Genomic DNA, 23,047 nt, shown 5'->3' with positions numbered 1-23,047 from the left:
CCAGCTCCCTGATGTCTTGATGACCCAGCTGACTGCCCCCCAGGTACCCTCCTTCACTTCAGGCTCCATTTCCAGTATCGGGGAAGGGGATGGAGCCTGTGTGACAGACACCTGGTGATGACACAGTCTTCACGTGACTCTCATTGCTGCCTACAGATGTGGAGTTCTTGCTGACAGTCTGATTCCTGGATACATCACTAGGGGTTTAATAATAAATAAGCAATTAGATGTTTGTGTTCAGAAAAAGAAATCATGTGGTTGGGATATCGGGAGGAACGACGCCAGTTAATATTTTCTTGGGAGTGTTTAAGAATTGGTCCTCTTTAAAATTGTATATATAATAAAATAGAGATAGGAGAGAAAAAGGGGAGGGCTTGCCTTCTATTTACTTAAACTGGTTTGCACATGGTTTCCCATAGGAAAAATTGAAATGTCACATGATTCCATTTTTATGATTACTCACTACAGATTATTATAGCTAATACTAAACTATTTCTTAATATTAAAGACAAAACAAATACTGTCATAATAAATGGACTTCTACCAAAGAGAACTCCCCATAACAGTTTGAATCTGTAAGTTCTCAACTAATACATCCAGTGGGGCTAAGATGGGTGTATGGGAAGGGGAAACTCTCATACACTGAGTGGGTATAAATTGACTTAGCTTTTTTGTAGGGTATTTGAAAATATCTACAGGGGTACCTGGGTGGCTCAGTCTGGTTAAACTTTCGACTCTTGATTTTGGTTTGGGTCGTGATATCATGGGTTGTGGGATCGAGCCCTGTGTAGGGCTCTGTGCTCGGTGGGGAGTCTGCTTGAGCTTCTCTCTCTCTCACCCCTCTTCCCCTGCCCCAACTCGTGCTAACTCTCTCTCAACACAAGTAATTTTTTAAAAGGAAATATCTACAAAATTTTAATGGTCATACTAATGGATGTAATAAGTTTCCCAAGAATCTAAAGAAATATCCACACAAATGTACAAGAATATTTGTATAATACTTTAAATAGGGGGAAAAAATCAACAATCTGAAGACAACCAACTATCCTCCAGTAGATATGTCCCTGTGGTAGAATTCTATACAGCCATTAAAAAGAACCACATAGATCTACATGTATTGACATAAAAGGATGAACAAGCTATATTATTGAGTGAAAACAAGTGGCATATAAAATTTTATCTGATATACATTAAAAAAGGAAATCACAGAGTTTAATTTCTTCTTTACTAGGCAATGAATTACATAGGAAGTACCTCAAGAGATTGTGGAGAGTATTTTTGTTTTCCAGTAATTTCTTTGTTTCTCCAAATGAAGTCTTGGTATCTACCTTCTACTTCTACCCTGTCAAGTGGAGAAGAGCAGTCATCCTCAGTTCTCAGGCTAAACAATTCTTCTTCTCGGACTTTAAAAGAAACCCCAGAAGAGAAATGTTGTCTGTCCACCCAGCCCTACAGAGACTTGCATCCATGTGAGGAAATCAGGTTCCACTCTCAGCCATGCATAAATGCCATCTTAGGCTGTTCCCGCTGCTATGACAGAATAACATAGATGGGCTCTTCTACACAACAGAAATTTATCCTCACGGTTCTGGAGGCTGGATTTCCAAGATCAAGGCACCAGCAAATTTCAGCGTCTGACGAGGGCCCATTTCCTGCCTCATAGATGGTCATCTTTTTTTTTTAAAGATTTTATTTATTTATTTGAGAGAGAGAGAATGAGAGATAGAGAGCATGAGAGTGAAGAGGGTCAGAGGGAGAAGCAGGCTCCCTGCTGAGCAGGGAGCCTGATGTGGGACTCGATCCCGGGACTCCAGGATCATGACCTGAGCCGAAGGCAGTCGCTTAACCAACTGAGCCACCCAGGCGCCCCACATAGATGGTCATCTTTTGGCTGTGCCTTCATACGGCAAAAAAGGATAAGGAGCTCCCTGGGTTCTCTTTTGTAAGGGCACTAATCCCATCCCCGTGGATACCAACCACCTCCCAAACACCCCACCTCCTAATCCCACCACCTTGGGGGTTAGGATTTCAATACATGAATTGGTGGGGGACACGAACCTTCAGTCTACAGCAAATACCCCGTGGTTCTCTGCTCTGTGTCCATCCCAATGTCTATCAGCCACCAGCATCTTTCTTTCTTTTTTTTTTTTTAAAGATTTTGTTTATTTATTTGACAGAGAGAGACACAGCGAGAGAGGGAACACAAGCAGGGAGAGTGGGAGAGGGAGAAGCAGGCTTCCCGTGGAGCCAGGAGCCCGATGTGGGGCTCGATCCCAGGACCCTGGGATCATGACCTGAGCTGAAGGCAGACGCTTAACGACTGAGCCACCCAGGCGCCCCCACCAGCATCTTTCTATCAGTGTGTATTTGTGGAGAACTTTCCCAGAGCCAAAGCAATGCTTTGTGTGCATTAGCACGGCTTACCTCTCTGAACAAGTTTCTCCTTCCTGTTTCACCGAATAAGAAAACTGGAACCGAGAAAAGCAAGGGAGCCCAAGGTTCTTATGCGGGAAGCTGGCAGTCTGCGCTAGAATCTGCACACTCCTCTCGCTTGGCATCTCTCACCTGCCTGGGAAAACAGCCATGGGCTTCAGGTGATCTTGCGGTGATCTCTGAGAGGTCCTGGGTTCTACCAGCCTGCCCGCTGCACCGGCTAGCCAGGGAGTCAAGGTCCCCGAGAGAAAGTTATCACTTACAGCCAGGACGGATCCCAGTGTCCAGGGAGAAACTTCTACTCTAGAAACCTGGTGCTCATTTTCTTTGGAGGAAGTCATTTCTTCTGCCTACTACATGGTACCCACTGGCACTCAGGGCCCTGAGGGTGCACTGCAGCTCCCAAAGGACCCTGTGCCAAGGGGGGCTTGTTTCTTGGAAATACTATTGTGGTTTTTTTTTTTTTAAGATTGCATTTTCCAGAGATATCCATATCAATATCTCCAATTACATCTTTTTTTGTTTTTTGTCTTTACCAAATGACACTGTCACACCTTGCATTGAATAATGGGATCTATGTCCTCTCTTCTTGAACCTGGTGGCATCTGGTGACTGCCACAGATATAGTACAGGGGAAGTCATGCGATGTGACTTACAAGACTGGAGCATAAATATGCCACACTCTTGCACCTTGCCGTGGGGACACCTGCTCCCGGAACCCAGCTGCCAGGTGGATTCTTATTCAGAAATATTCATTCCCTCGACATCCCCTGCAAGAGCAGAGTATACCTCCCTGCTCAGTTGGGGTGGGGTTTGTCTTGTGACTTGCTTTGTCGAGTGGAATAATATGGAAGGGACAGGGTGCCAGTTCCGAGCAGAGGCCTTAAGAGGCCATGGGTGTTTCCTCCCACTCTTGTATTTCTGCCATTGCCACGTGAGGAGCATGACGTGGCTAGCCCAGCGAGGATGAGAGATGCACGGTGCAGAGCCGACTGACCCAGCCCAGATCAGAAAACCTTCTGCCGACGCACAGACCTGTGAGAAACAGTGAGTGCTGGTTGTTTTCAGGCCGAGTTTTGGTGTGTTGTAGTAGAGTGCACAACATAATGATTTGATATATGTATAAACTGTAAAATGATCACCACAGTAACTGTAATCAACATCCATCCCCTCATGTAGTTACAATTACTTTTCCTTGTGAATGGGACTTTTAAGAGTTACTCTCTCAGCAACTTTCACGTGTACACAATGGCATTGTTTGCCCTGGTCACCATGCTGGACGTTACATCCCCAGAGTTTATTTACCAATAACTGGAAGTCTGTCCCCTTGTACCCCTGCCCCTACATTCCCCCATTTTATAAGTAGCTTCTCATAAAAGGAAACATTCAATTACCTTAGGACCCAGCAATTGCACTCTTTTTCCCCTTTTCAATCACCCCCTCCTCCTTGAGAGTCCAGGACCGAGCCGAGACCTGCTCCTTCATCTACAATCCATAGAGATTATTTAAAACGAGCACCTGCCACAGCCCATTAGAGCCAATGGAACCATTCCAAGACTGTCTATGTTATTCCACAGGATCCCTTCCCTTTTCTGAGGATACCATCCTGAGAAAAGGTAAGTCCGTAATAGCCAGGAGTGAGTCTAAGAAGTCCGAGAGTGAAGTCAACAGCCAGGAACTAGAGCAGATGGGGGAAGGAACGCGCACAGGGTGGGGTGACATAGCTCACGGAGGTTTGTCCCACACCTACTAAGCTTTCAATAAGCCTGTAAAATGGGGCATGGGCTGAGCTGTGAGAAGGTAGATGCTGTGAGGGTGTCTCTCTCCTTACTAAGTAAACTAAGAAGCTGGAAATGTCCGCTACGAGGAGGTTGACCTGGCACCTCTTATCCCTAGACACACACCTACACACAACGCCTACCAAGGCTGGAATATCAGGAAACATGGCAGAAGAACTTTAGAATGGAGGATTTGGTGATTACTCCGCGCAGCCTGCACTAAGCTCCTGTAAGAAACGCACTTCCTTTGCAGAGAACTTCTTTTCTTTGCGTGCCAGCCTGTCTGGAAATAGAGGGAAGAAAATAAAACCTTGTTAAGAGAGACCCTTTCTGTGCACAATAATTGAAGATGTTAAACTCTGCTCATCCTTTTACCTGCAAGGGTGATAGGCACTAAATTCTCTGCCCCAGGCTAATGTTGGAATTGAAGCTAAAGATGGAAGAGAAGTTAAGATAGCAGGAGGAATCAACAGCTTTTTTCTCTCAGGCTTTCTTTTTTCTTTTTGTGATATTCTTTACCTTTTGAGCCCCTACCCATTTCTCCCACCCCCCAGCCCCTGTGTCTGGCAACCACCCATCTGCTTTCTGTATCTATGAGCTTAGTTTTGTTTTTTGTTTGTATGCTCAATTTTTGTTTTGTTTTGATTCCACATAGAAGAGAGATCATACGGTAGTTATCTTTGTCTGACTTATTTCACTTGGGATGATGCCCTCAAGGTCCATCCGTGTTGTCGCAAATGGCCAAAATTCCATTCTTATTTATAGCTGAATAATATTCCATTGTATATATATATATATGTTACATCTTTATGCATTCACTCACTGATGGACAATTAGGTTGTTTCTCTATCTTGGCTCGTTTAAGTAATGCTGCGGTAGATATGTGCTACATATATCTTTTTGAGTTTTGCTTCCATTTTCTACGGATAAATACCCAGACGTGGGATTTCTGGATATTATGGTAGTTCTATTTTTAATTTGGGGGAAGCTCTGTACTGTTTTCCATAGTGGCTGCTCCAGTTTGCATTCCCACCAACAGTGCACAAGGGCATCCTTCCATTCACATCCTCACCGAGCTGTTTATTTCTTGTCTTTTGATAGTAGCCATCCTAACAAGTGTGAGGTCACATCTCATTGTGATTTTTATTTGCCTTTCCTGATGGTTAATGATGATGAGCCTCTTTTGTTGTACTTGTCGGCCATCTGTGTGTCTTCTTCGGAAAAAATGTCTATTCAGATCTTCTGACCATTTTTTAATCCTTTTTTTTTTTTTTTTGCTATTGCATTCTATGAGTTCTTTAATATTTTGGATTTTAAACCCTTATCAGATGCATGATTTGCAAATATTTTCTCCCATTCGGTAGGTTGCCTTTTCATTTTGTTAATGGGTTTCTTTGCTGTGCTGAAGTTTTTAGTTTGGTGGAGCCCTACTTGTTTGTTTTTGCTTTTCTTGCTTTTCCTTTTGGTGTCAGATTCAAAGAACCACTGCCAAGACCTATGTCTAAGGAACTTACTGCTTCTATTTTTTTCTGGGAGTTTTATGCTTTCAGAACTTACATTTGAATCTTTCACTCATTTTGAGTTAATTTCTGTGTATGGTGTGAGATAGTGGTCCAGTTTCATTCTTTTGCGTGGGGTGGTCCAGTTTTCCCAGCACCATTTATTGGAGAGACGGTTCTTCCCCTTTTGTATATTTTCACCCCTTTTGATGTAAATGAAGTAACCATATATGCTTGAATTTAGTTCTGGGCTTTCTATTCTGTTCTATTGATCTATGTTTCTGTTTTTTGCCAGTAAAAGAGACATGGGATTTCTCTGTATAATTTCTTACAATTGCATGTGACTCTATAATTAGCTCAAAAGAAAAAGTTTAATGAAAATAAAAAGTTGATTTGTGTGTTGAGAAGCTAAATGGGGTTGCTGTGTGGAACCAAGGCTATTTCTCAGCCACCAACATCCACTTCCTCTGGTCTTGGTAGGAGCACTGTGGGTTTTTTTTTTTTTTTTTTGGAAACTTGTCTTTTCCCCATTGCATGCAATCTTGGTGGGGCTATAATTAAGATGCCTTTCCCTCTCTTAGACATGGGATAAAATATCAATAGACACTGTCTTCCAGGTTTTTAAATCTGGAAGCAGAATGATGCAAGGATGAAGGAAACGTGTGAATTCTTCATTCCAGCAACTGAGCCCTGACAATATTGCCTAATAGTTCCTGCTACTTAGATCCCAGATTTGCCCTGGATTCCAGTTGCTTCGGTCCTGACGTCTGTTTCTTCAACACTGCTATCAACTCTGTCAACATCCCAAATGTCTTTGACAGAATATCCAGAAAATGAGTTGTATTTTAAAGCTGACCACACCTTATGGTGTGGGATAAAACATTGAATCATTGGAGTCCCAAGTTGCGATTTGATTGTGTGGCATTTACACTGGGGATGTTACCACTTTGCTCATTACTGCTGTAAACACCTCTGTATGACTGACTTGTCTTATAACTTTTGAATTTTCATTTTTTTAAAAAAATATAATGTTTTACTTTTTAAAAATAAAACAACTTCAAAGAAGAAGTGAGGTAAAATGTTACTACATTAACTTTTTATAGAGTCAAAATGTGATTGGGCTCTAAGGACATCCCTGGATGTGCCAGTGGTCCACTGGGAGAATACTGGGTGGCCTGGGCTCTTGTAGTTGTGAATACTCACATTTCATGTCAGCTGCACCTTGCCCATATCTGACCCAACCCTGGAATGCAGCAAAATGTGACTGATGATCTCTAAAGAAAAAGGTAAATTATTTTAATAAGGAAAAAACCTTCACATTTTAGACATGTAAACATGTATACATAGGATTTCCAAAGTAGAAAAGTGCCTTCGAGATCATGGTCATTTGACCCCAGATGGTTAGAACCCAGCCAAGGTACAGGATGGATGTCACAGCCAGTTTCAAGTTCATTGTCCCCACCGAATAGTAAATACCACGTGGCTACTTTGCAGGTGAGGAAGGACCAGACACGGTGGATTACCAGGAACGTGTGTCTTGGGTCCACAAGGGACGAGAGTGCACCCCCAGACATGAGTCCAGTCCTCGAAACTAGAGCTGGGGCCTCAGAGGTGGGAGACAGGTGAGGACATCAAAGGGGTCATCTGAGGCCTAATTCACAACTAGGTACCTAACCTCAGAACTTATTAAAAGAAGACAGATTGCCTACATCTGCAGACTGAAGCACACGGTTCCATTTGCTTTCTCTGTGTTTAAATACCTCATGTTTCCACTCAGGAAGCATCAGGAGAAGGCAGAAGTATGTTGTTAATAGTAGAGGTCCAGGACAGCGGATCTAAGCCTATAGGGACCCCCTGCACCTCAGGTCATGTCCCTCTGGACTGGGCCATGTGTCATGCTGGACCCTTCAATGTGACCTTCCCTCCTAGGTGCTTCCATTTCCAACTGTTTGACCTAAAGTGGCCAATGTGGTGTTTGTAGTGAAATCGTGTGGGTTTTCTGACCGTCTTGTCAGGTGGAGTCACGGGAGATGCGGGGGCTCCCGAGCGGGATCCCTTCTGCAAGCTGGGACCAGGGTTGAAACAACCAGAACTGAGGCGGCAACCACTTTGCCCCAGCCGTCACCTCCTGGAGGACACATCCCCAACCACCAGAAGGAGCTGGTGCTGGGAGGGGAGGAGACAGCCGAGAACAGCAGGGAAGCGGGGTCTGACGTGAACCCAGAGGAGCCGGTCAGTGAGACAGGAGAACAGAGGGGTGTCTGAGCAGAGACTCGGGGCCAACTCCCCGGAGAAAAAGAGAAAGTACATCTAGAGAAGGTGCTAGTGAGGAAGGAGAGGTGGGGGAGATGAGGCTGGGTGCCCATGTAGGGTCTGAGGACACAGGGGTGCCACTGGGGAAGCAGTGGACAGACTGTTCTGGTTATCTCTTATTGTACAACACACTCCCAGAGTCCTAGCAGCTTGACAGAACCACCTCTCCCGCTTCCTGCCTGGGCTCAGGGGGATGGTTATCCCTGGGAGTCTCTCCCGGGAGCTGGAGTCATCTGTTGGTTCAGCTGGCCTGAGGTGCTCCTGGGTTCACTGGTCCTAGATGCTGGTGTGGGCTGGGCGTTCAGCCCTTGGCTGCTGACTGGAGGGCCCACCTGGGCCTCTCCATGGCTTGGGCTCCCTGTGCCGTGTTGACCAGGCCCTGGCCAGGGTTCCACACCTGAGACAGGTGACCCCTGACTGAGAGGCATTCTCACACATGAACGTGCACTCCAAACACGCTTTGCTTCCTTCTCTTTTTATTTCACTTGTGATGATTCACACGTTCTTGACTCTTTGGTGGTACCTTTCCTCGATGACATCAAATGTTCCCTGTTTTTCTCTGTGAGTGAGGAAAGGGCAGAAGGAAGATATGGAGGAGACTCGGGAGACCACGCAAGTCTTCATTGTGGCACCAGACCCCTCCTCTTAGTGGGGATGCTGTTGGCCTTTTGTCACGGAAGTCCCAACCTGTGGGAACAAGTCGCCTGCCCCAGGGCTTCCCCCTGGCTTCTGGGCTTCCTCCGACTCCTGGGGCAGATTTTGTTCTTCTTTGGTGGCTCAAGTGCAGGCAGGTGATCCTGGTCTGCCCTTCCTGGGCCCCCATCTGCCTTGTCCCTGGGAGTCTGGGAGCCCTGGTCACATCATGGTCATACTGTCCTGGGTGTCAGCCTCACTTGCAGGACGAATAAAGCTTCCGGGGACAGGAGCTGCATTTCCAGCCAAAGAGCCCTCTTGTGCCTGAGAAGCTCTTTGGTTAGGGAAGCCTCCAGAAAACAGTCTCAGGTGGAGTCAACCATTAGCTGGTGGGGCCTGTCCTTGTCTCTTCCCACTCAGCTTCCCACCTCTCCAGGGTGGGTCTGACCGTTCCTAGAGGGGGCGAGAGTTGAGATCCTAAAAGAAGTTCACTTGAACTCTTGTATATAGTATTTTGAAATGTTTAGAATTATTCTTTTAGTTTCAATGTCCTTTTATGTATTTTCCGTTGCTTCCCTGTGAGGCTTTCCGCCACGTGTGTACGAGGCTCCTCCCTCCGTCTGACCTTGGCTGCAACGTCTCCCTCTCCGAGAGGCGCCTAGAATTAGAATAAACACAACCCCTCCTGGTCCTCCTCTCCCCTTCCTTGCTTTGTTTTCCCATAGCGTTGCCTCCAGCGGACATACTCCTCCATGGTGTGTGTTGCTGCGGCTGAGGTTTGTTCCACACATCACCACTGAATCCATCCTGAGATCAGGGATTTTTTTTGTTCACCTCTCTCCTCAGCACCCAGACAGGACCTGGCCCAGAGGAGACAACAAAATCTGCTGCCCGCCTGAATTAATAAATGACGTACACAACTTACAAGTGAGTACCTTCTTGTAGTGTTAAGAGTCAAGCAGTGGAGATAGAGTAGAGTCCCCTTTTGGTTCTTGATTCCTCCAACCGACATTTCCCTGCCTGAGGGGAGAAACCACGGCTATGAACGCAGGCCAATTGGTAGTCTTGTTCCTTTGCCTTTACCTAAGAACACATGTCGTTTGTTTTGTGCTTTTTTTCCCCCTTCAATTCACAAGAGTTGCACCACATCATCCGTTTGTAAAATGCCTTTTTCACCCAACAGTATAGCTTGATCAGCTTTCCCTGTGTGTACTTCAGACTGTGATGGTTGACTTCATGTGTCAGCTTGGGGCGGCTATGGTGCCCAGCTCTTTGGTCAAACATCATTCTGGAGCTTGCTGTGAAGTCCCTGTGTAGAAGTGATTAAAACTGATAACGAGTTGACTTCAGATAAAGAAGATTTCTCTCGATAAAAGGGTGGGCATGTGGGAGGTGGGGTGGGAAATTTTCCTCCACCCTCTTAGGATCTCTGGCCTGGCCCAAGAATTAGACTGACATAAGGTAGATTCACAGGAAAAAAGCATGCAAGTTTTATTGAGTTTTTATATGTGCCCGGGAGCCTCCATGAGAGAAGGAAGACCCAAAGAAGTGACCAGAGCTGGAAGCTCCTATACATTCTAGACAGAGAAATGATAAGTTTGTAGAGAAATGACAGGACAAAGGGCAGTAAGTTGTGGGGAAGGACGAGGAGATACCTGTGGGGGCAGGAGGCGGAAGGAAGGGAAGATCAGGGTTATTTGGGAAGTGTGTTTGCACAGATGCGGCTGGGTGTGCACTCCCGGCCTCTGGTGATCAGGATGTTCTCTTGCTGGTTCCTTTCTCAGGGGAGAACCCCTTTCTCGGGGGAAATGTCATGACCTGCTTTCGGAAAGGGGATGTCAGAGAGCCGTTTCTACCTCTGCTGCTTCTCATGTGCCCTCAGCTGAAAATAACCGGTATGCCAACGCGGCATATTCTGGGGGAGCGTGTCCGGAACCCCTCCAGCCTCACCGATCACTTAAAGGTCTTAGGAGCAAACCTGGGATTTTTAAGGAAGAAGGCATTCAGCTTCAAAATCATGACATAGTTGTGTGTGTCTGTGTCTCAGTTTGTATGTCTGTGTTGTGTGGATCCTAGTGGCCTGTTTCTCTGGAGAACTCAGACTGATACACAGACTCACTTAATAGACCCATCCACCATCTCCCACTTTCCTCCACATTGTTGTCTTGTTTTATCTTTTCCTTCTGGAGAAAAAAGGAGGTGATTAGATTACATGACATGAAAGTGAATCCAGAGAGTAAAGAATGTGTTGTCACCAGGTTAGGAGGAAGCAAAAGGCCTTAACATGGAGCCAGTATATTTATTTCCTTCCACATTTTTCTACTATGATGTGAAGAATGCCTTTGTGTAAAACTAGAGAAGGTATTTATTTCCTTATTCAAAGAAGACCAGAGTAGGTTTGCCAGAAGTAGGAGGAGACTTTTTTTTTCTTTTTCCAGATATTCACTTTGAGAACCCAGTAGAGTTCCTGATGGCAAAACTCACAAAACTGTGGAGACCCCTCTATGACTAGGACCCCATCAAGTTTTAAATTAGGACCCTTCCCCCTTCCACCACCATGCAAGATGTCTCTTGCATCCATGGTAAATATTTATTCTAAGCCTGGGAAGTTGCCTCGGAGTCCTTTCATAAAGAGGCTTAGTGGATTGAGTCACTATTAGAATAAATATACTAATGATGATCCCAGTCATTAGTAGCAGACAGCAGATCTTTCAAATTCGAGGAACATCTATATTTAGAACATTTCTCAGAGAGCTCTCCTTCCTAAGCAGCTGTCTTATTGCTATTTATGGGAGGATCAAGATGAAAGGAAAACATGAACAAGTATAAGGACTAGCCTCAGGGACTCTCTTGACAGAAGAAAAATAATCAGACTTAGAATGAGAATTAAAAACCACATCTGACATACTCCCCCTTTCCTGTATTCCCCTTTGTCCCCGACTCTCTGTCCCTGACCCTCCAGAAGTTTGTTTGGATCTCTGGGTCCCTGGTCTGAAACCTTTCCCGTCAAAACCCAGCCCCAGCTCCTCGGCCAGTCTTCTTCAATCCTAAAACTCCAACTTTCCCAGAAAAACCCTGAAGCGGCCAGCTGCTTATTTTAACTATTCTTTCTTTACAAGATTGATAGAGAGTACCTCAGCCTGATCTCCTGGCTGGGGAGATACAGGTTACTCACGTAAATGCTGAATGTCAAGAAGTAAATCTAGCAAGAGCCCCCAAGAAGGGCAATGAAGCTCATTTTGTGGGGCCTGATAATCTTCTCCAGGGCTTTGTCATCAAGCTCCACCAGTCTCAGGCATTCCTATGCACTGTCCTTGATGAGTGTTGCCTGGACCCCCATTGCAAGGAATTCATGTCTCCTGGATAGCAATAGACCTCTTAAATTATAAAGTCCCTTTATTTCTGCTCTCAGAGGATCCTAACCAATTTAGAGAAGAATTTTAAAATTTAGTAGCTTTTTACAACCCAACTCACAGAGACCTTCACTGAGGGGAATCCTTCCAGCCCATGAGTATATGTTTTGGTGTGTTGTAGTAGAGTGCACAACATGGTGGTTACTGGGCAAGCCCAACGGCCCCCCTCATGGGGGAAACAGAGGGCTGGAGCCTCTGTCTGGCCCTCGGGGAAATCACCAGGACATGGCTCAAGTGTTCAAGGGTTAATAGGAACAATGGAGGAGACCTGTTCTTCCCAAGTGAGTTGGTCTAAGTTTGAAATATACACTCAGAAAGAAGAGGAACGCATTTGTGAAGCATTTTATACAAACTTTTAAAGGTACACTGTTTTTAAGCTAGGAGCCCCAGAACATAGAAATCTTCTAATTTCTGCTTCAGGGGGAAAGTTTCTCCTCGATATTAAAAAACAAGTCCACAGTAGTGTGGTCGGTTGGACAGAATGACCGCTGAGTAGTAATGAGGGAGGCAGCCACCCGGTTCTTTGAAAATAGCTTGCAAGAGAGCCAATGAAAAAAAAGGAACTAAAAGCAACAACTCTCGCTTTACAACCTGAATCTTTGGAAAGGCAAAAGCATGCCTGAGGATGGCTCAAAGCTCCCTCAGAGCTCTCCCTGTTATTGCTAAAAAAAACCAGGTCATGGGAAGAGAAATGATCCTGCAGTTAAGGAAAAGGAAAGTCTAAGAAACAATGCCCCTCAGTCCCATAACTCTGAAAAAATTCATCCTTCTCCTGAGGAACAATTCCCCCTTCAATGACAGGATCAGCCAGGACTCTGTCACACCCAGGAGCCTATCATAAAACTTCAAACAGAGGCTCAGGTACTGGGTTTCTTGATGGACGTTGGTGCAACTTCCTCTCCTGTCCGCTCAGAGAAGTTACCTCTCCCTGTCCCCCCTGATTCTATGCAGCCTGTGGAGTCTCAGGGACCCATCTTACTGCCTGAGTCCCCGCCCAGCCCAGTATCTTCAGGCCCTCTTCACACTCACCAGGCCTGGCTACTGTCCAGTTGTTGGCCGGCTAACCCTGTTGGTAAAGATTTGTTATCTACAGTTAATACCACTATAAATTGCAATAAAAAGGCATTTTTGTTTCCTTACCTTCAGGCCAAGCCCCAAGTTTCCTGCTTTCTTTACTGGAAGCTCATCCTGATATAAATTCCTCTGAAGAGGATGGATCTTTGAGAGATGCCCCCGTCAGTCTTTGGGCTACACACGCGAATGAAGTTGGGTTGTTAGGAAGTGGGGGCCTGTGTGTATTTCTTGGGAGAGGAGCCCACCCTCTCCCTCAGTGGCTCAACACCCTCCCTCCAGAGACTCAGAGCAAGGGATTAACCCTATAATAGAGTCTCTCTTGAAACACGACATCCTTGTCTTTACCACCCCACCTTGTGACACCCCAATCTTGCCCACAAAGAAAGAAGACAAATTTGACTCAGAGGGAAACCAAATCCATCAATGTACAGGACCTAAGGGCCATAATCTCTTTCATAATTCCTTGGTGCCCTGTGGTTCCCAATCCAGCTGATAGTCTTCATTATTCCTGCTGATGCAACCTGGTTTACAGAAATGACCTCTGTGCAGCTTTCTTTTCAATCCCACTGCACCCCGACCCCTGGTTTCTTGTGCATTCACATTTAAAAAGAAACAATTAATGAAATCTATAAAGAATTTATCAAACTCAACATCCAAAAACAATAATCCAGTTAAGAAATGGGCAGAAGACATGAATAGACATTTTTTTCAAAGACATCCAGATGGCTAACAGACATATGAAAAGATGCTCAGCATCAGTCATCATCAGGGAAACACAAATTGAAACGATGATGAGATACAACCTCATACCTGTCAGAATGGCTGAAATTAACAACACAGGAAATGACAGACGTTGGCGAGGATGCAGAGAAAGGGGAACCCTCATGCACAGTTGGTGGGAATGCAAACTGGTGCAGCCACTCTGGAAAACAGTATGGAGGTTCCTCAAAAAGTTAAAAATAGAACTACCCTATGACTCAGCAATTGCTCTACTAGGTATTTATCCAAAGGATATTAAAGTACAGATTCAAAGAGTACATGCACCCTGCTGTTTATAGCAGCAATGTCCACAATAGCCAAACTATGGAGAGAGCCCAAATGTCCATTGACTGATGAATGGATAAAGAAGAGGTGGTATATTTACACAATGGAATATTACTCAGACATCAAAAAGAATGAAATCTTGCCATTTGCAATGATGTGGTTGGAACTAGAGGGTACTATACTAAATGAAATAGGTCAGTCAGAGGAAGACAAGTACCATATGATTTCACGCATGTGTGGAATTTAAGAAAGAAAACAGACGAACATACAGGAAGGGTGGGGAGGAGAGAGGGAAACAAGCCATAAGAGATTCTTAATGATAGAGAACAAATTGAGGGTTGATGGAGGGAGGTGGGTGAGGGATGGGCTAGATGGGTGATGGAGATTAAGGAGGACACTTGTGATCATGAGCACTAGGTGTTGTATGTTAAGTGGTGAATCATTGACTTCTGCTTCAGAAACTAATATTGCTCTGTATGTTAACTTACTAAAATTTAAATAAAAAAATAAAATAAAATAAAGGGAGACAATTAACCCGGATTTGCATACCCCAAGGGATATTGTGAGTCTTCCTCAATATTTGACCAAGTCCTTAAAGCCCACCTAGATGCTATAACCTTTACCCAAGGCTCCCTCTGGTACAATGTATAATGAACTTATAGTCTGTAATTAAACCAAGCAGGGAGCTGTGGTGCACGCCTTCATTCTCTAAAGGCACTAGCTGAATGAGGCCATAAAGCCAATACATCCAAACTTCAAAGAGTGCAAACAACTGTTATCTGTTTAGAATGATGTTACCCATTTAGGAGATGTCTCACAGCTTTCAAAATCTTACTCCAAATCTTGTGTCAATTTTGTCCATCCCTCTCCCCAAAATGAAAACACAGTTACGTAAATTTTTAGGGGAAGCTGGCTCCTGCCTCTAAAGAGTTCTAATTTCGCAATTTTTGATCAACCTTTGTATGCTCTTCAATCAGGTTATCAATTCAGAGCCTATTTCCTGGACTCCAGAGGCATTCACCTCCTTTGAAGCTTTAAAACTGGCTCTGTCCACACCCCCAGCTCTTAGCTTACCTAATTTTGACAAGCCGTTTTGTTTATACTGTCATGAAAGTACTGGTATTACAGCCTGCATTCTGGGACAACCCTGTGCCTCTTGGATACAGCAGTAGCATATTTCTTGTGCCCATCAGACCCTCTGACATCTGGTATGCCCCCATGCTTATTTGTGGTGGCCGCAGCTGCCGCCTTGATTGACAAAGCCAGGACTCTGACATTAAGCTCCCCTAGTCCCCTGTGTGTCCCCACGTGGTGCCTGCTCTCTTACATGTTCATAAAACACAGCACCTCTCTACATGGCGACAGACCCCTTACAAACAAGCTCTTTTTTTTTTTAAGATTTTATTTATTTATTTGACAGAGAGAGACACAGCGAGAGAGGGAACACAAGCAGGGGGAGAGGGAGAGGGAGAAGCAGGTTTCCTGTGGAGCAGGGAGACTGATGCGGGGCTCGAACCCAGGATCCCAGGATCATGACCTGAGCTGAAGGCAGACACTTAATGACTGAGCCACCCAGGTGCCCCACAAACAAGCGTTTTTAACTAACCCTCCGTCATCTTACTTCCATTGCTAATGGAATTATAATTGCTGACCTATTACAGCTATTCATCCCCCTTCTAAAATCGTCATTCTTCACTGCTCAACCCATACTAAGAAATCTGATGTTATATCTTTGGAAAATGATATGGCTGACAGACCTGCTAAGAATGCACCTCAAATAGACCTCCTGATCCTTTCTCTACCCAGTTGCTAACCCTACCTTTATCCCCGACTGACAGTATTAATTACCCGGCAAATGTCCCATAGTCTACCAGGAACAGTTGGATACAAAAGGGTGTTAAACAACTATCAGATGGATTATATAGTGGGTCAGATGGACTTCCTAGAGCACCCTTTTTTTTTTAACCATTTGGCCTGTACTTATCTCCCTACAAATTGGACACATCTGTAAAGATAATTAAGGAACTAAAAGACAATTGATTTTGCCTTAGCATCTACAACATTCCTGACCAAATTATTTCCCAGTGCACTACTTGTAAATGTCAGAAAATTCCTAGAAGTAATTAGCATACCCCAGGAAGTCCTCCTAGGCCCACACTACCTTCAGGAACTTCAGATGGATTTTATAGATTTGCCCCTAGCCTTGGGCTACTCTCACTGTTTGGTCATTGTCTGTATGCTCAGTGGATGGGCTGATGCTCTCTGACTAGATGCCACAACAGTAGTAAAGAAATTAATACCTGAGACCATTCCTCTTTTTGCCATTCCTTTATGGATTGAGTCAGAAAAAAGGAACTCATTTGATAGCAGAGATAAACCACTTGCTTGCAAAAACTCTCGGGTACCTGTTAAAACCTCATACCCTATATCATCCTCAATCATCCGGGCAAATGGAATGTAAAAATCTAGACATAAGAAGGACTGTAGGGAAATACCAAGAAATTAAGCATGAATGGCCAACGACATTGCCCCTGACCCTTATTAAGATCCAGAATGCTCCAAGTAGGAGACATGGATCGACCCCTTTTGAAATAGTGTTTGATCGTCAAAGCCTACTGACATCTCTAAACCTTCCATTCATGGAGTAAGTGAAAAATGTGATGCTATGACTAACTCTAAACAAGGACTACCTTGTCTACCTGAGGCACATCACCAATAGGTAAAAGAGGCATGGCCTCTACCAACTGATGAGGCTTGCCACACCTTTCAACTGGAAGACCAAGTAGACATCAAGGTCTTTGGAAAAAAGCATATGCTGTCACCTCCCTGGGAAGGACCTTATGAGGTGTTGCCATCAAAACAAAAGAGAAACCTGCCTGGATTCTTACAAGCCATGCCAAAATAGATTTTATTTAAGATTTTATTAAAGAATGAGTTTTAATACCAAAAGTATACTGATGCAAAAGTAGAACTTAGGTTTTTTTCTCTTTTTACAGACAAAAAATTTTCTTAGACTGTTGGTTTGCTTATTACAAAAAATTATAAACAAAGTTTTTCCTTACATTTAATGTAAAGGCCAATGGCCTAGATATACAAATTTTTAATGCTTTGTCTTCATCAGATTATTCAAGAAAACTGAGTCTTAATATTAAAAGAGCTGAATTTTGTTCACAACTGTGTAACCTTCTGCATTTGCCTTTAAAATATTTTATTGTTGGCCCTCCTCTCTCCAGGCATCCCTGTGAGAGGAACATCATCTTTCAACCCTGCAAGCCCGTCCCTGATGCTCCGCCATGATGCCCAGCGAAGACAGCACGACCTGGAAGTTCAACTACTTCCTTAAGATCATCCAACTTTTGGATGATCATCTAAATGCTCTACTGTGGAGCTGACAACGTGGGTTCCAAGAAGACACAGCAGATCTGCATGTCCCGCCACGGGAAGGTTGTGGTGCCGAGGGCAGGAACACCATGACGTTCAAGGCCATCTGAGGGCATCCAGCGAGAACAACCCAGCTCTCGAGAAACTAGTGCCTCATATCTGGGTGAATGTGGGCTTCGTGTTCACCAGGGAGGACCTCACTGAGATCAGGGACATGCTCCTGACCAATAAGGTGCCAGCTGCCGCCAGTACTGGTGTCATAGTCCCAGTAAAGTCACGGTGCCAGCCCACCACATTTGTCTGGGGGCCTGAGAAGGCCTCCTACTTCCAGACTTTAGACATCACCACTAGAATCTCCAGGGGTACCAGTGAAATCCTGAGTGAGGTGCAGCTGATTAAGACCAGAGAAAGAGTGGGAGCCAGGGAAGCCACACAGCTGAATAAGCTAAACATCTCCCCCTTGTCCTTCAGGCTGGTCGTCCAGCAGGTGTTGCACTACAGCAGCTTCTACAACCCTGAAGGGCTTGACATCACAGAGGCAAATGCATTCTTGCTTCCCAGAGGGCATCTGCAGTGTTGCCCGAGGACGTCTTGCAGCTAGGTTACCCGACTGTTGCATCAGTGCCCCATTCTACCATCAACAGATACAAGGAGGTCCTGGCGTTGTCTGTGGAGACTGATCACACTTCCACTTGCTAAAAAAGGTCAAGGCCTTCTTGGCTGATCCACCTGCATTCATGGCTACCGCTCCCGTGGCTGCCACGGCCACAGCCAAGGTGGAAGCAAAGGAAGATTCACAAGAGTGGGACGAGGATATGGGATTTGGTCTCTTTGACTAATCACCAAAAAAAGCAACCAACCCAGCCCACTTTATTTGTGAAACAGGGGAATAAAAGCTTACTTTTCTTAAAACAAAACAAAACAACCTTTTATTTTCACTTCAGTTGAATAAATATCGTTGCTTAATGATCTATGATCCTATTTAATCAAACGTTCAAATATTTTGATTTTTTTAACACAAACTTTCCAAAATCGAATTCTAAAATGAAGTATTCAATCACAGTGTAACTAAAATATTCCAGTCATAGAACACTACATCAAAAACTAATGGGGGGGGCGGAGCAAGATGGCGGAGGAGTAGGAGACCTGGAATTCATCTGGTCTCAGGAATTCAGCTGAATAGGGATCAAAACATTCTGAACACCTACGAACTCAACAGGAGATTGAAGAAAAGAATAGCAACAACTCTCTGAACAGAGAAGCGACCACTTTCTGGAAGGTAGGACGTGCGGAGAAGTGAATCCAAGGTGATATTCGGGAGGATAGAAGGCGGGGAGGGGGCCTCCGTCGGCCGCTTCTGGCAAGTGCTAGAGACGCGGAGCACAAAATTGGAACTTTTAGAAGTCGGCTCTGCTGAGGGACGTCGCTCCAGTGGCTAAGCGGGGTGTGGAATCCTCCCGGGACAGTGTGGTCTCAGGACCCTTGGGGTCACAGAAAGACCAGGGGTGCCTGAGTGCAGCAGAGCTCCCGGGTATCGGAGCGGGGAAGCCAGCTGCAGAGACGGAGCTGAGGCGCGGGCTCTCAGCTCGGGGTGGCCATAAACTGTGATCCACGGCCCAGTCGGGCCACTGCTCCTCCAGCAGGGACCCAACAAGCGGCAGAGCAGGGAGATTCCCCTTCCTCCCCTGGGGAGGAGCGGCGCGGAAGCACACCGCAGGGATCTGCTGGGTTTGGAGACTCCACCCGGGGTCAGGTGCCAGAGATAGCAACGCTCGGTCACAGACCGGGTGAGCACTGAGTGCGGCCGGAGACCGGGGAGATGGGAGTGACTGCTTTTCTCTGGGGGCACACTGAGGAGCGGGGCCCCGAGTTCTCAGCTCCTCCGGGCAGAGATTGGGAGGCCACCATTTTCACCCTGGTCCTCCAAAGCTGTACCGAGAGCTTGCAGGGAACAAAAGCTCCTGAGAGCAAACTGGAGCAGCTTGCTTAGCCCAGACTCACAAGGGCGGGGCAATTCCGCCTCCGGCAAAGACATTTGGGAACCACGGCAACAGGCCCCTCCCCCAGAAGATCAGCACGAACAGCCAGCAAGCCAAGACCAAGTTTACCAATCAAGGAGAACAGGAGAACTCCAGCGCTAGGGGAATACTGCACATAGAATTCATGGCTTTTTTACCATAATTCATTAGTTTTTCAAAGTTAATTTTTTTAACTGTTTTTTTTTTATTTTTCTTTTTCCCTTTTTCAAACATCTTCTCAATCCCTTTTTTAAAAAAAAATTTTTATTTTTTATTTTTAGAGTCATATTTTTATCCCTTCATAGTAGTTACCCTTATTTTTGGCATATATATATAAGTTGTTCTCTCTTTAAAATTTTGAGATACAATTTCTTCTAACAGATCAAAATATACCCTAAATCACTAGTGTATGGCTTTTTTCTAGTCTCCTGCCTGATCACATTCTCTCCCTTTTTTTTTCTTTTTTCTTTTTCTTTCTAAATCTTCTTTCTTTTTAAAAACAACTTCTTATCTTATCAAGTCCTTTTATAAAATCTTTTATAATTTTCATCTTTACAGTCATCTGCCATCCCTTCATTGTATCAACCCTTATTTTGTACATATATAAGTCTTTCTTCCTTTAAAATTTTAGCAGGCACTTTCTTCTAACAGACCAAAATATGCCCAAAAGCTAGTGTGTGGCACTGATCTATGCACTAGCCTGATCATATTTGATCATACTGTTTTTTTTTTGTTTTGTTCTGTTTTTGTTTGTTTTTATCTTTTTCTTTTTCCTTTTCTTTTCCCTCTTCTTTCTTTTCCTTTCTTGTCCCCTGGTTTCAGGTCTTTTCTGATTTGTATAGAGTATATTTGCTGGAGACGTTGTTAACCTGTTAGCATTCTGTTCTCTCATTCATCTGTTCTCCTCTGGACAAAATGACAAGACGAAAAAAATCACCTCAGCAAAAAGAACAAGAGGTAGTACCGTCTGCCAGGGACCTACTCAATATAGATATTAGTACGATGTCAGACCTAGAGTTCAGAATCATGACTTTAAAGATACTAGCTGGGCTTGAAAAAAGTGTGGAAGTTATTAGAGAAACCTTTCTGGAGAAATAAAAGAACTAAAATCTAACCAAGTCGAAATCAAAAAGGCTATTGATGAGGTGCAATCAAAAATGGGGGCACTAACTGCTAGGATAAATGAGGCAGAAGACAGAATCAGCGATATAGAAGACCAAGTGATGGAAAATAAAGAGGCTGAGAAAAAGAGAGATAAACAACTACAGGATCACGAGGGCAGAATTCGAGAGATAAGCGATACGATAAGATGAAACAACATTAGAATAATTGGGATCCCAGAGGAAGAAGAAAGAGAGAGAGGGGCAGAAGGTATATTGGAGCAAATAATAGCAGAGAACTTCCCTAATGTGGGGAAGGAAACAGGCATCAAATTCCAGAAGGCACAGAGAACCCCTCTCAAAATCAATAAAAATAGGTCAACACCCCGACATCTAATAGTAAAACTTATGAGTCTCAGAGACAAAGAGAAAATCCTGAAAGCAGCTCGGGAGAAGAGATATGTAACCTACAATGGTAGAAACATTAGACTGGCAACAGACCTATCCACAGAGACCTGGCAGGGCAGAAAGGACTGGCATGATATCTTCGGAGCACTAAACGAGAAAAATATGCAGCCAAGAATACTATATCCAGCTAGGCTATCATTGAAAATAGGAGAGATAAAAACCTTCCAGGACAAACAAAAACTAAAGGAATTGGCAAACACAAAACCAGCCCTACAAGAAATATTGAAAGAGGTCCTCTAAGCAAAAAGAGAGCCTAAAAGCAGCATAGATCAGAAAGGAACACAGACAATATACAATAACAGTCACCTTACAGGCAATACAATGGCACTAAATTCATACCTTTCAATAGTTACCCTGAATGTAAATGGGCTCAATGCCCCAATCAGAAGACACGGGCTATCAGATTGGATAAAAAACAAGACCCATCAATATGCTGTCTGCAAGAGACTCATTTTAGACCCAAAGACACCCCCAGATTGAAAGTGAGGGGGTGGAAAACCATTTACCATGCCAATGGACACCAAAAGAAAGTTGGGGTGGCAATCCTTCTATCAGACAAATCAGATTTTAAAACAAAGACTGTAATAAGAGATGAAGAAGGACACTATATCCTACCTAAAGGATCTATCCAACAAGAAGATCTAACAATTGTAAATATCTATGCCCCTAACGTGGGAGCAGCCAATTATATAAGGCAATTAATAACAAAAGCAAAGAAACACATTGACAACAATACAATAATAGTGGGGGACTTTAACAGCCCCCTAACTGAAATGGACAGATCATCTAAGCAAAAGATCAACAAGGAAATAAAGACTTTAAATGACACACTGGACCAAATGGACTTTACAGACATATTCAGAACATTCCATCCCAAAGCAACAGAATACACATTCTTCTCTAGTGCATGGAACATTCTCCAGAATTGATCACATCCTAGGTCACAAATCAGGTCTCAACCGGTACCAAAAGATTGGGATCATTCCCTACATATTTTCAGACCACAATGCTTTGAAACTAGAACTCAATCACAAGAGGAAAGTCGGAAAGAACTCAAATACATGGAGGCTAAAGAGCATCCTACTAAAGAATGAATGGGTCAACCAGGAAATTAAAGAAGAATTAAAAAAATTCATGGAAACCAATGAAAATGAAAACACAACTGTTCAAAATCTTTGGGATACAGCAAAGGCAGTCCTGAGAGGAAAGTATATAGCAATACAAGCCTTTCTCAAGAAACAAGAAAGGTCTCAAATACACAACCTAACCCTACACCTAAAGGAGCTAGAGAAAAAACAGCAAATAAAGCCTAAACCCAGCAGGAGAAGAGAAATAATAAAGATCAGAGCAGAAATGAAATAGAAAAAAGCAATGAAATAGAAACCAAAAGAACAGTAGAACAGATTAATGAAACTAGGAGCTGTTTCTTTGAAAGAATTAACAAGATTGATAAACCCCTGGCCAGACTTATCAAAAAGAAAAGAGAAATGACCCAAAACAACAAAATCATGAATGAAAGAGGAGAGATCACAACCAACACCAAAGAAATACAAACAATTATAAGAACATATTATGAGCAACTCTATGCCAGCAAATTAGATAACCTGGAAGAAATGGGTGCATTCCTAGAGATGTATCAACTACCAAAATTGAACCAGGAAGAAATAGAAAACCTGAACAGACCTATAACCACTAAGGAAATTGAAGCAGTCATCAAAAATTTCCCAACAAACAAAAGCCCAGGGCCAGATGGCTTCCCAGGGGAATTCTATCAGACATTTAAAGAAGAATTAATACCTACTCTCCTGAAACTCTTCCAAAAAATAGAAATGGAAGGAAAACTTCCAAACTCATTTTATGAGGCCACCATTACCTTGATCCCAAAACTAGACA

The 23,047-nt window shown here is 44.0% G+C and overlaps 1 pseudogene; it reads left to right on the top strand.

Annotated features, from left to right (window-relative positions):
• The first annotated feature begins 17,483 nt into the window (after positions 1-17,483).
• On the top strand, positions 17,484-18,407 carry LOC114223398 (putative ribosomal protein uL10-like pseudogene; annotated as a pseudogene).
• The last annotated feature ends 4,640 nt before the right edge of the window (positions 18,408-23,047 follow it).

Source organism: Eumetopias jubatus, unplaced genomic scaffold (genome assembly GCF_037043125.1).
Source record: "Eumetopias jubatus isolate StellerSeaLion01/CBP00866 unplaced genomic scaffold, mEumJub1_p1.0 scaffold_15, whole genome shotgun sequence".
NCBI lineage: Eukaryota > Metazoa > Chordata > Mammalia > Carnivora > Otariidae > Eumetopias > Eumetopias jubatus.
Note: the sequence above shows the minus strand (reverse complement) of the source record. Positions and strands in the feature narration are given on the sequence as shown.